Source organism: Chanos chanos, chromosome 3 (assembly GCF_902362185.1).
Source record: "Chanos chanos chromosome 3, fChaCha1.1, whole genome shotgun sequence".
NCBI classification, from domain to species: domain Eukaryota; kingdom Metazoa; phylum Chordata; class Actinopteri; order Gonorynchiformes; family Chanidae; genus Chanos; species Chanos chanos.
In genome coordinates, this window is record NC_044497.1 from 42,304,204 (window position 1) to 42,317,585 (window position 13,382).

At 42.1% G+C, this 13,382-nt stretch overlaps 1 protein-coding gene across 3 annotated transcripts in view; it reads right to left on the reverse strand.

The window, feature by feature from the left end:
- Window positions 1-13,382, reverse strand: part of erbin (erbb2 interacting protein) — a 57,204-nt gene that overhangs the window by 37,770 nt on the left and 6,052 nt on the right. For 2 of the 3 annotated variants that reach the window (XM_030770020.1, XM_030770018.1), the window contains exon 2: window positions 9,872-9,947. The gene's annotated coding sequence lies outside the window, so the exon portion shown is untranslated. Of the gene's footprint in view, window positions 1-1,709; window positions 1,732-9,871; window positions 9,948-13,382 lie in introns of those variants that run through there. The other variant, XM_030770019.1, reaches the window with a different exon arrangement.

The window sequence follows — 13,382 nt, forward strand, 5'->3', positions numbered from 1 at the left end:
ATTAAATATTAGATTAAGCATAAAAATACACCGAAAAAAAAAAGAACACTGCTTGGCTCCATTCAGTACGGCATCCTGGGGATCTGTTAGTGATATCACTGAGATTGCTTTGTAGCCTCTGGAGCTTTATGCATTAAGAGTGGAAAAATATTGTGTTTCCTAGAGTCACACAGAGTAAAGTATGCGAGCAGCATGGCTGGGGCCAGGGAGCTGTGGGAAAGCTAAAGCAAAGTCAGTGTGTGGGGCTCTCTCACAGAGGAGAGGATTTGGCCTGAGGTCCCGCTTTTACTGGTAAAGATCTGAACGCGCGTAATGGCCGATGCACGGCTCGATATTCCCTCGCAAATATTCCTGGCTGCGAAGGCCCGAGGATGTGAATTTTCCATCCTTGGGATGGGTAGGACAGAGTGAGTGTGGGAGTGGCTTTGATCTGCTCCCCAGGGATGAGCCATAAGGTGAGAGTGAGAGGGAAACGTATGACAGCGTGGTGTAGCTTTGATCAGTTCTTCATGGATAAGGCAGAAAGTTAGAGAGAAACTGCTGAGTGTGTGAGTGTGTGTATGCATGCACGTACGTCAGAATCCTTCTTTGATAAGCTAGAAGGTAAGTATGAGAAATCTGTGTGTGTGTGTGTGTGTGTGTGTGTGTGTGTGTGTGTGTGCGTGCATGCATATGTGTCTGTGTGAGTGTGTGCGTGCATGTATGTGTGTGAGTGCGTGCATGTGTGCGTGCATATGTGGCCGTGTGAGTGTGTGTGCATGTGTGTGTTTGAGTGAGTGTGTGAGAGAGAGAGAGAAAGAAAGAGAAAGAGAGAGAGAGAAAGAAAGAGAAAGAGAGAGAGAGAGAGAGAGAGAGAGAGAGAGACCTGTCCGTTATCTCAGTCTTGAAGAGAGTTGAAGGTGAAAGTGAGTGATGGTGGGTGGCGTGCTGACCTCTTGCCTGCTGTTGCTGCTGTGGGGTGAGGAGGCCTGCGGTGGTTCCACACTACCACACAAACACGCTGAGGAAATTAAAGCATCGAACTCTCATTGATCCGTACAGCCGTGACTGCTTGACCCACCACCCTAGCTTCAGCTCGAGCAGGACCACATGCCCCTGATACTGAGTATCATTCAGGGGCCGCCCAGGCTACACAACTCAAAGCTACACCTTTATACACAGTGAGTGACAGACGAGTGCTTGAAGCTTCATGTGATTTTTACTACTGAGAGGACTGAACTGACTCCATGGTGGGGTTATGCATAACTGTTCCCGACTGTTCACAGTGCTCTATGCAGCTACACTACTCACTCATGCTGTGGTTCATCCATCCACACTTCAAATCTACATCAAGTTAAAAACAATCGGCGCTCAAGTCTGAGTCACCGGCAGTCAAATTCGGCAATCGTACAAGTTCAGAAATTTTGACAGAGATAGAACAAGATTCAAATAGATGTGTATAATATAAAATCCATGTAAAACAACAACACTTTTCATTGTATGAAATAAAAGTGCCATGAGGGCAGCCCGTCGGTTATTTAAGGAAAGGGCATTGACACTGTGAGAGAACGAGGCAACTGGGCAAAAAGAATACGAAAATGCTAAAGAAAAACATACATGTATTAGTTCTTCCTCATTTAATGCTACTTCAGCATTTCCTGGAGTCCGACTACACCACGTTCTATCGGTCACAAATCTCACAATGTCACAAAAGTTCAAAACTGAGATACCTTTTCATTCCATGTCCAAGTTTGAGTCTCAGATTCCGAGTCAGATGCAAGCAGTACAAATCTGCTACTCAGACATGACGTTGTGTAATTTTCAGACATGTAATCACGATCAGACACATCAGGAAAAAGGTCAGCACATGCCAAAAAAAAACAAAAAACAAAAAGAACATTATGTATGAATTTCCTCCTCAGTAAAACAGTGAATTATAATAAATAAATTAAAATTTCAATTAAGAGCTAACTCTTCAGTGACATTTGCAGCTCGTCTGGTGTGTGTTTGCATGTGTGTGTGTCGTGCCAGGCTAGGTTGTGTCCACATCAGCAGTTAAATGTGGATGTAGATGACTTTGTACGAGAACACTTTTTTTTTTTTTGTCATGGCGTTTCTTCTGCAGAATCAGAGCGTGTGAGAGAACAAGAGATTCAGTTTCTCTGTCTCAGTAACAAGGTTAGACACATTCAGGTCAGCCTAATGTCTTCATTTTAACACACAAACACACACAAACGACTGCTGTCAACCTGCAAACCCCAAAATATATACTCTTCTCTCAACATCCTGCAAGCAAAGCACCGCACTTCAAAAGAACTTTTATGAACATCCGGCCTTCAATATGATGCATGAAATGAATGTCTATAAATAGCACATAGCTGATTTTTGAGAATAAAGGAATGTATTTGCAGCAAAATGAAAAGACATTTTTGGGATTCTTCACATCAAAACTTCATTAAACACATGCGAAAAGCAGTGCCCCGTATTAAGGACTTGTTCTCCTTACACTCCTATAGAACCCTCTACCCAAAACCATCAAAACTGAAGGTATTGATGAAAGCAGATGCAGCTTGAGTAGAAATTGATGACGAAACCTCTCGGCTTTAAGAGAGAAGTTTTGCCACATATTTAATAGGAAATAGAACCAAACAGTGAGAGCAAGAGATAGAGAAAGAGAGCAAGAGATAAAGAAAGAGAGCAAGAGAGAGAGCGAGAGAGAGAGAGAGAGAGAGAGAGAGAGAACATCAGAGAAAGAGATAATGAGTTGACGTTAGTCCTCATTAATTTCTATTTCTTTTCAAACCAGCTCATTAATACAGCCATCAAGCTTCATTTCCATCTCGTGGCCATCGTCAGATGCATGCAATCCAAATTTCTAATGAGCTCTCCCATCACGTTCAAGAGATCTCTGTTTCACGAGCACTCAGGGCTCAGGGCTTGGTCTGCGTGATCTTGTAGATCACACGTCTGTTTAGGCTCGTGCAGCTGTAATGTGTGGGATTAGACAGAGTGTGGTCAAGCCTGACAAAGCTGCCCTCACCTTCTGAGGCCAGAGTGAACAGAGCAAGTCTGCTTCAGATATACTTCATATCTTATTTATTTGTACAGAGCCACATCTAAAGCCACAGGTCAAAGCACAAACAGATGAGGAAATGACCTGTTTTAAGATCGGCATAAACAAGTACAAAGGCTAAATCATCTTTTCCTCCTAAATGAAATCCTCGTCTGGAATAAACGCTGCTCTCATAACGCTGCTCTCATAAGGCCTACGAAAGCACGTCTCATGTTAACGTGACAGACTGGATACCTCGCCCGAGGGTTTTTTGTCTTCTAAAGAGATACCAACACTTGTCAAACCCCCTTTAACACATTTACGTGTTACCCTCGTCCCTTTTACGTGACAGACAGCAGGGCCACAAATTCCAGCAGTCGTGTAAGGAGTGTGTGTGTGTGTGTGTGTGTGTGTGTGTGTGTACGGGGTAGACCAGGCACAGCGTGAAGGACCAATGTTGTGGTGAGAAGCCCTATAATTGTCACTGCACACAGGCCTGGCTCGAGAAGCACAACACTGTAATCATGTGCAGTGACTTAAGTGAAGCAGCCAATTACAGCCACATCTCTGTGGGGCTCAGAAATACAAGGGCAATTTACCACTTAAGGCGTTGATGCTTAAACTGTGACAAGATAGAGTCAAAATAATCTTCCCCATTTGCCTTGGGACAAATGGGTTGAGCATTCACCTCAGATTTGATTTCTGCTGTTTGTGTGTTGTGCTCATCAGGACTTGAAGCTTTGTGATCTCATTCAGAATGGAGCGGCGTGGCGAGAGGCTGGCGCACAGGGGAAGCATGAGGTTTTGACAAACTGAAGAGCTTCTGTGTGAAAGCTCAAACAAACTCAGTATAAGGTTGAGGTGTGTGTGGCTTTGCAAAGATGCACATACTTAACTTCTGCTCAACATATAACCCTCTGGAGCCCCAAATACTTCAATTGTAGTGTTAAAATCAAAGTCACAAACACTACGGTAGAGGCTGCAACACTGGAGCTTAGCCAAAGTAGATAAGAGAGAGGTAAAAATTATTTCTTATTACAGAAACAAAAATTAAAAATTCCTATGTCGTCTTAGCGGTCAGATACCCAGACTGACACTTCACCTCCTGGGCTTCTAGTCAGTGCCTTGACTTGATCACAGTAGTTGTGAGAGCACTAGAGGAGGTCAAAAAAAAAAGTGGAGAAAAGCAAAAGAGACTGTCGATTTCTCTTGGGAACATCTACTCAAAAACAAAACAAGCATTTTCACTATATTCAGCCAGGCCTGCATCTCAGCATTGAGTCAGCTGAATCGCTTCACTACACAGGGGGTTTTGTTAGGGGCAGTGTCTTCTATTTTCAATGAATACATCTCAGGGAAGTACATATGAGGGTGTAAGACCTACTGTCTGTCATTCAGCCTAGTCTATCACAACACTGCTTTGTTCAGACTGGAATCCCCAGCAGTGTCAAATTGAAAGGGACAATATTCATAAACAGCTCTCTCTGTCCTCATGATCTACTCAACTGTTTTTTTGTTTGTTTGGTTGGTTGGTTGGTTGTTGTTTTTTTTTATCATTCTTTGCTCTGAGTTGGTTGTTTCTGAAATGGATAGCTAACTTTTGTTGCCTTTTAAATTTATAACTAAGGGGCATGTTTTTATTGTGGATCTTTGTGGAGCTGCCCATTAAAGAAAATTTGAGGGCAGAAACTAACCAAGCCTTTCACTGATGCCTCACAGAAATGTATAGGCCTACATATGGAAGCAGACAGGAGCGTACGCCACATGGCGAGAGCAAAAGACTGTCCCTGGACTGTCTGAGCCATCCCGCAGACAGCTCTGGGAGTGTTTGGCTGGCCACAGGCTTCCTCCCCACTCTATATTTAAGGGTAAAAGAACACACCCTTACAGTCAGCTGAGACCCAGCTCTCACGGACATAGTCAGCACAGACTCTGCACACACACTCTTAACTGTTCCTCTCACAGGTTCACTTCAAGTTCATTGTTCATGGAAGTGGAAAACTGCAGCATTATTCCAAGCCCTGAGAAATCTATTCACGCCAGCTGATAGAGGTAGAGGGGTCCTAGTTTGTACTCAATGGTAAAAAAAAGAAAAGAAAAAAAAAAAAGAGTAATGCTGTGCAGTCAGAGATATAGAAAGTAAAGATACCCATTTAAGTCACACCTAGTGGGAAGTAACTTCAGATGAACTGACACGTTAAAGAAAAGCAACATCTCCCTATCCTACATCAGTGGGGTATAACATTCATGTAGAACTGTGCTGCTGATTCATATTTATGTTGACACCCTAACACACCCAAATCAAAGTGCTTGTGAAATGGTACAGGAGGAAAAAAAAAAAAACAAATCTCCGTCCAGAGCACAAAGGTTATGGGACTAGAAGGTGTCATAAAGCAGTAACACTAAGGTAACGACTCTTGCCTATAAACCTGCTTCAATAACAACAACAACAAACTCCGCAAGGATAAACAGTAGAGCAAAATGAAACAGCTTTATAATTACATTCTGTCTATAGACATTGTTAATTGAGTTCCATTATGGACATGATGTTCTGTCTCTTACTAAATCCATTAATCCTTAACACATATCATGAAATGCAAAGCCCTGAGCCTCAGTGAATAATTTACTCTGGGAATGAAGGTGCGTTGACTCTAAATCAGACTCATGATTAAGTGTAATTACTGAAGACGGCAGCGCTGTGTTACTTTGCATTCTGCACTTGGACTCGGCAGAATGGTGACAGAGGGCCCTGGGAGCAGTTCACACAAACGCATGCGTTACAACACGGTCTGTTGGCATGCGCGTTATTTATATTATCAAGGCTGTTCCAAGGAGCTGAAAACAACATCACTCTTAAATTCCGGGCCTCTCTGAACCTTGGTGGGGTGGGGCTATTTGTTCTTGCACAGTTGCCCATTGGCTGCGGCTGATAGGAGGAGAGCTGCTGGAGGTGGTGGTAGTGGGATCGTGTCATAGGATAGTGTCCTGAGCCCAGCAACATCCGTAAATCAGGAGAGCTGTCTGGTTAATATTAAACAGCACTAACTGGCAATGGAAAACAGAGGAGACACAAGCCTGAACTTTAACTATAGAGCTCTGAGAACCAGGTGCATTTTACGCTCCGACAGCCATTTTCTCTCCAGAGAACGCCAGTACTTCAACTACAGCCCTTATTCTGTGAAAACGCTCGACCATAAATTGGAAAATTCATTATCACGTCCAATTGTGTTACACGTCTGACTGACTGACGCACTGTTAGTCTTACGAGGGAATGACCTAAAAGGCCAAACAAGTCTTTTCATATAAAGTCTTAATTGGGATTTCTCAAACAAGCTCATGTGCGTAATATATTCAGTTTCTTACATATTTCTTAATTTGAGGAACTGACAGTTATTACAACCCATAAAACTTTAAGACCTTTCAATCAAGCCCACGTAATTAAAACAGTGTGTTTACATCTGCTGGATTCAATCACCATATTATAAAAGAGCTGAAATACCGGAAAATGTTGACTATCTCGCTCTCAGTGTTGGTTGTTTCTATGTGCCAGACAGAGAGGGTGTGTGTGTGTGTGTGTGAGTACGAGTATGTGTGTGTCCTGTCACTTTAAGAGAATCAAGCCTCAGCCGCCCACACAGTGAAGAATGAGGTATGGGAGTTTGACATCATGAGCTCCCTCTTCATCTAGAGTGATAAAAGCCCCATCTCCTCCTCTCAGCAGAATTCCTAACCACAGCGTAGGATTCCCACCCCCCAAAAAAACCTTAAAAGAAAGAGAGATTTAGCTCACTATTTCAGTTTTTCTTGTTAGCAAATAATGGTTTCCCATGTTTACAATGTAGACATCGATTCAGTTCCGCAGCCACATAGACTATCAGAGTGCTTTACTTGCCAAAGGAAGGAAGCTGGGTTGTTTTTTTGTTTTGTTTTTTTTACAAAAAGATATGCGCTTTCTGCAGGTAGATTTCCAGGCCCAACCCTTCTGAAGAAAAGATAAAGCAAATGACAAAAGGGAAACATTGCAGGCTCACAAAAAGTGTGTGAGAGCTGCAGAGCAGATCGTAGATATGGTGTTCCCTTGCTCTGTATGCTTCTGTGGAGGATCAGATTGTCAGACTCAGGCCAATATGGACTGGACCAATATGGACTGACTCCCCTGCCCAGGCAAGCCTGCTGCATTCATATGTCCCATTTAAAACTGCACCATCTGTCTGAATCAACAGTGAAGACTCACAGTGGGAGTTTGGATTGGGGAAATTCCACATGCTACAAATCCCATGTGTCAAATCAAATCCAACAGCACTCACTGCCAGCACAGGTCATGGAAAACACCAAATATCTGGTGTAAAAAAAAAAAAAATAAATAAAAAAAACAATGAACTCACTTTGAACGCCCACATTCCTATGGGATATTAAAATGAGTAGGCAAATGAAGTCAGGTCATGACTCTTGTTTTCAGCCATACCAGGCATATTTTTTGTCATTAACACTATTTCTCCTGACATGAAAAGAGTGAGGAAGCAGTAAGCACAGTGTGAAATTCCCACAGCAGCCATGTTTGGTCACTGCCAGTGCTGGCAAAGAGAACTGGTGACAAAGCACTTTGCTGCTCCAAAGGAAAGCCGATCCAAAGTCCCAGCAAACAAGAGCAGAGCGTTTATGTAATGAGCTCTGAACCTGGTAGCCCCTCAGAGTCGCAAATGCCAAAGAACATGTCTCCGTGAGAGAACGTTACAGCAAACCTGAGTTGCGAGTCTGCAGACACACCTCTGAAGAGTCTGTTTTCAGTGGCGAGATGTACGCAAATACACTCAGGACGCATTAAAATCAAGCCTCGCCGTCCACTGTACAGTAAGTTCTTCAGCCAAAGTAGTCTCTACAAAAGTGAAGAAGAAAACCATTGCTTCCATTGCCTCATTAACTGGACAATCTCCAATGTAAATGACAGAAGTTGATTAATGTGTGACCAATATCCTTCCCCACTCATCAACACAGCCCGCTCTCAACTCGTAGCCAGCACATCAGCCAGTGTTTAACACGCAGTTAGTTAAAGGGGATTTTCATGCCAGGAACTGGCGTGTGGAGTGTAACGCAGCATTTCCTTAATAAATAACAAATGCAAGGACTCAAACTCTGGCAGCTATAGCTCCTTCCCCATACCTCTTTATCCTTTACCCCTCAGAAACACTAAAACAGCGACAAAGTGACAACTCATGTATTTCTGGTCTTGGAGGTCCAAGGAGAGAGGTTATGAAGGCCAGCAGAGTTCAGGTGATAAGGCAGCGTGTGAGCCGCTAGTACCAGGCATGTTCACTCTGATGGAAGCTTTCTTCATGGCTCAATGCATTTCTCCTCTGTAATTTCTCCCGGTCTCCATCAGACTCCAGAATTATGACTCATGCGCACAGTACTCAAGAGACATCTAAGGACATCACTGCATCTCTTTACCCAAGTTTGTATTTCTCTTCCTATCTGCTGAGTGTGACAGAGCACAGTGACATGTGGCCCGAGCAGAAAGGAAGATGAAGAAGCCAATGGAGAGAGACAATCTGAAGCGTTCAATTCCTCACGACGCTCGTAAATGTGTGGTAAGGCTCTGCTGGAGTCTTGACATTTACAGAGTAATGTTTTCCTCGACTGCTTCTCCCAGCTGGATTTACCCTTTGGCAGATAGGAACACACTAAGACAGGAATTAAAACAAGTGTGCAGTGTGGAGAACTTCCACAACACTGGGTAATTTGACTGTGAGGCTGAGTTCGTTTACGGATATCGCGCCTGTCTCTGGCATTCAGTTTGTTCTCAAGATGAAGGTAAGTATTTCATTTCTGCTTCGCCATAGGATTCCAATTAACCCTAAATCAGCCCCACAACTGATAAATAACAAGCCACGCAGATCAATAAATATTCATGCTGGGACCAATACAATCGGAGTATTACAGAGGTCAGGTTTTACAGAGACTAGCTGTGTGGTCAATACATGGTCATTATTATAGACGAGCCCTGTCAAATAAGATTACAATAAATAATCCAAGCCAGTTAATATCCCCATGACACTTTCTAAGAACCACCGGTTGTCAGAAATCATTGACTCGGTTACAGCGCACACAAACCCAACTCAAATTCCTGTAAGAGGAAAGGACAGCAATACGTTTTTGACTGTGCTCATGATACATTATGAATCTTTTCTTTTTAAGTTTAAGTATCAGGCAGGCGTTTTGAGTACTGAAAATAAGAGTATTATTTTTACTGGTTTTAACTAAAGTCAAAGAACATCATAATTACAGTGACAGCAAAATGGTTTATCCAGACTGAAAGCAATCAATCTTGGAGTTCCACTGAAAACAAAGGCTCTTCAAAGAGCTTTGAGTGACTAAACTGAAAATGATCTGAAATGAAACAGAACCAGAGATATAGAGCCACATTATCTACTGCTTGGAAGCCTGTGGCTCTCTCTCAAACAATGAATTAACTGCAGTACACAGTACAGACTGCACAGCTAATGTAGTCCTTCAACAGCTTGAAACAGTTCGTCCCAACAGAGTGTGAAGTGAAAGCAATTCTAGGCCACAGACATATGAAGGAAGAAAACAGCTTTAAAAACCTGAAGTAGACTGTCTAAAATCAACAATCGACGGTAAATCCCATTCAATTTCGGTGTTCCTTTGTTCCCAAAACTTCTGCTATTCAATAATCGGGCCTATCATGGTGACGCAACAATTTAACCAAAGCAACACAAACTAGCAGAGATGATAGCAATTTGTCGCTATTTACTGAAAAGCTATCAGCAGCAGTAATGGTTTCAGCTTAGGACTGAGAGAGCAATGGCCAGCATCAATTACCTTGTCATTTATGGCCCGGGTCCCTGGATCCCACTTTGTGGCAGAAGAGAGATCCAATAGCAACACGAGGGCTTATCTGAGAAGAGAAAGACAAACAGCACCTTAAACAGGATTCCCCTCTTTGACAGTAGAGTGCTGTGGATAAACAAGACTACATTTACCAATCAGCCTTTATGAGTATGTAGGATTATCCCAAACCTCTCAAACAAATCTTAAAAGAATATAAAAGAAAGAGTCAACATATTTGTCTCTACACTGAGCTGAGAGAGTATGTGGAACACAATCTCACACTATCTGTTAAGGGGCTATACTATGCGTTTTGAATTATTCAACAGAAAGACTCTCCATCCCAGCAGAAATATGTATGAAATAAGCAAATCTGTAGTCTGACTGTTGGGAGAAAGTGCTGAAAAAATGTGAGCTAGGCGACAAAGAAGGTCTTATCAGAGCAGAGGGTCAGGGTGGGAGAAAGTTATGCATAATGTTTTGGTTTGTGGGAGGTGAGCTGAAAGGTTAATGATATAATTAGAATTTCTGAGCAGTCTAATCAAACTGTTTTCAGACGATTCGAAGTTGACACAGGTAAAAGCAATTTAAATGCAATAAATGTGTTTACCAACTAAAGAACAGAGTTCGATCACACCGATAAATACATACTACAGCTTAAATTTAAAAATGGAAGAACATCAGTGATTAGACGTCCATTACTGTTCACTCCATCGACATGATCTGATTTGACTATGTGCTTTATGATCTCTTGTTACAATATACACAAAAGAACATTAATCTGTAGATTACCATATCCATATCCTAGGCTCTAGCTATACTGGAGGAAATAAAGCTGAAGGAAAAAAAATACATATATCTGGCTCATTTTTAGGACCAAATTTACTCAAGCACTGGCTTCATTCTGCATGAGGAGAAGTGGTGAACTAAAGCCACCTGGCCTTGCGCACGGAGGCCCCGCCTGCCGCTGAGCCCTACGTGGGATGAAATATGGGTGCATCTCTCCGAGGCACCAGAGAGCCGTTAAGAGCCACGGTTGCAGTGTCAAGGAAACAAGGAGCAGACAAGTTGACATGCAGGCATGAGGCTTTACCACCCGGCTGGGCAGGGAGGAGACGTACTTATAGCCCTACATCACGGCCCTTTTACTTCTGCTCTACTTCCTCTGGGCCACTTTTATTTCAATCTCATGTGTTAAAGATTTACTGGTAGCACACATACACACAAACACACTTAGAGACTGTAATGGGATTACTGCGCTATCCCTGTTCTCTGCTGGAAAAGGTGCACCAACCTTCATTCTTATCACAGAGATGAGAGGAGTTATGAGTGACACAGAGATAGAGGCAAACAGGGAGAGGGAGAGGGAGAAGGAGAGATAAATGGGGATTAATAATTAGGCATTCAGCTGAGGGTAGTCTTGGCTCAATCCCTTTATAAAGGTGACACGCAGCACTATGAAGTTAAAACCTTAAGACTGAACTCTCTCAGACTATGTTTACAGTTACTACAGTCTTGCTTGTTTTTCATCTGAGCATTAGTGTTGACAGTTGGAGGTAAGAGGGATTTGGTTTGGTGCATGAAACAGGCAGCAGAAAGAGAGACAGATGTTCTGTTAAGTGGGGCAGAGAGCCACTCACATCATCCAGGAAAAGCAGAGGGGACAGATGTGAGCTGCACAGGACAGCCTCCGTTGTCAAATGTTACGCAAACTGCCACTTCTGGACAAATTTCACAATGTAAACAGCCTAGCTGGCTGGTCTCCAACCACAGGTTTCCATCAAAAAACATACAAATATGTATTCTAATTGCAAAGTGTAAAAGTAATTTAGGTAATGCAAATTTTGCCTTCTTCAGTTAAGTAATATTTATAAGAACTGAGAAGGATAAAATGAAGAGATTTTCAAATGTACTCCAGCCGCATGGGGTGGAATTGTAAATGGTGTGATCTTAACCGAGACACCAGATTTACACACGTCATTACTATATCAGAGGAAGCTTTGGGTGTGATGTGATGCAAGAAAGCAGTTTGTTGTTTGGCTCAAGGGGCCTCGTTATCAAGGTCAAAAAGTTACTGCAGCAACTGAAAATAACAAGAGTAAAACAGTTTGACAACACATCAGTCAGTGGATTAGGCTAACTTTCGCACGGGTTTCCAGACTCGTTAATATTCACACATCATTAACCGCCTCCACACCTGGACGACACCTCAGAAAAACTAACAAACAGTAATTAGCAGAGAAAGAGTTCATTCGAGGATATCGCAGTATAACCATCTTATATAAGGTTTTCATGAGATTTCGCTCCTACATCTAAGAGACTGCCACGGAGACATATTTGATATTTGGGAAGGCTCTATGTCTAGGGCTGAGCAGTGATGCCAGGACTAAAATGGTCTGGCAAAGCTCAGATCCCAATCAGCAGCCCCCTGAGAAACAGAGCTCTTCCTTTCAATTTCCATTTGTGCTGACTGGGTCGCGCAGAGGAAAGCTCGCAATGTAAAATACGATCAGAGGGTTGGCTTGACTGCTCTGTCTTCTTCATGCTGACACAGCAGAAACGTCATTTAAAGACCATCATGATTTGTAATCTTAAGCCATTATTTTCCTCGTCATGGGACAAGATCTTGACTTAACGTATACTATTTACAAAATGGAAAGAACGCGATTTAAATGCTATTGACTTGATTCGGTCTCCCTGCCATTAAAATTACACTGTGAAACAAATGGCCAACAGAGACCTTGGTATCAAAAATATAATATCAAACCAGGAGAAGGGCTGAAAATTCTCCCATCATCCAACATGTTGTCAACACAACCATATAACTGCTGATTCTAAAGTCTTTGTAACACCTAAACTGATGGGGAGGAGAAACAGACAAAAATGATGGTCCTACAGTGGGAAACAAGCGGCTGTGTTACAACTAAACATTTGCCAACCAAAAAGTTTGAATGAAGAATCAAAACTGGTAATTTTTTTTTGTTTTTTTTTAAATGTCATGCAAATAACATCCCTTGTCTTTATTTCTCCCTCAGAACACAAAGTCCCTCTACATTTTTTGTGAAGTTTAGGTTACATAATGTTATAACTGCCTGTATAGCTGTATACCTGTACAGTTATGCATCTTACATGAGCATATGACTTTCGTTAACAGAAGTTTTGGTCTAAATATCAAATGATTTATATGTCTGGAAGTTCATTTCGTAAAAATGGTAATGCATGATTCCATGACATCACTGAGATACGATGTGTAATGCATATTTCTTTGTTTTGTCACCAAGGAGCAGGGTGCTATGCAAATTTACAAAGATGACTAAACCATGTAGATATTTTTAGGGACTTTGTTTTTTTTTTTTTTCGTTTTGCTCCATGCTTAAATTATGGGACACAAGCACCAATCCTGATTGGATTAAAGGAATGAAACCTCTGTCTTGTGCTCACACTGAAAAATTCAGACAGATTTTGCACATGTCCAATCCAAAAAGTATAAAAATTTAAAGTAGCT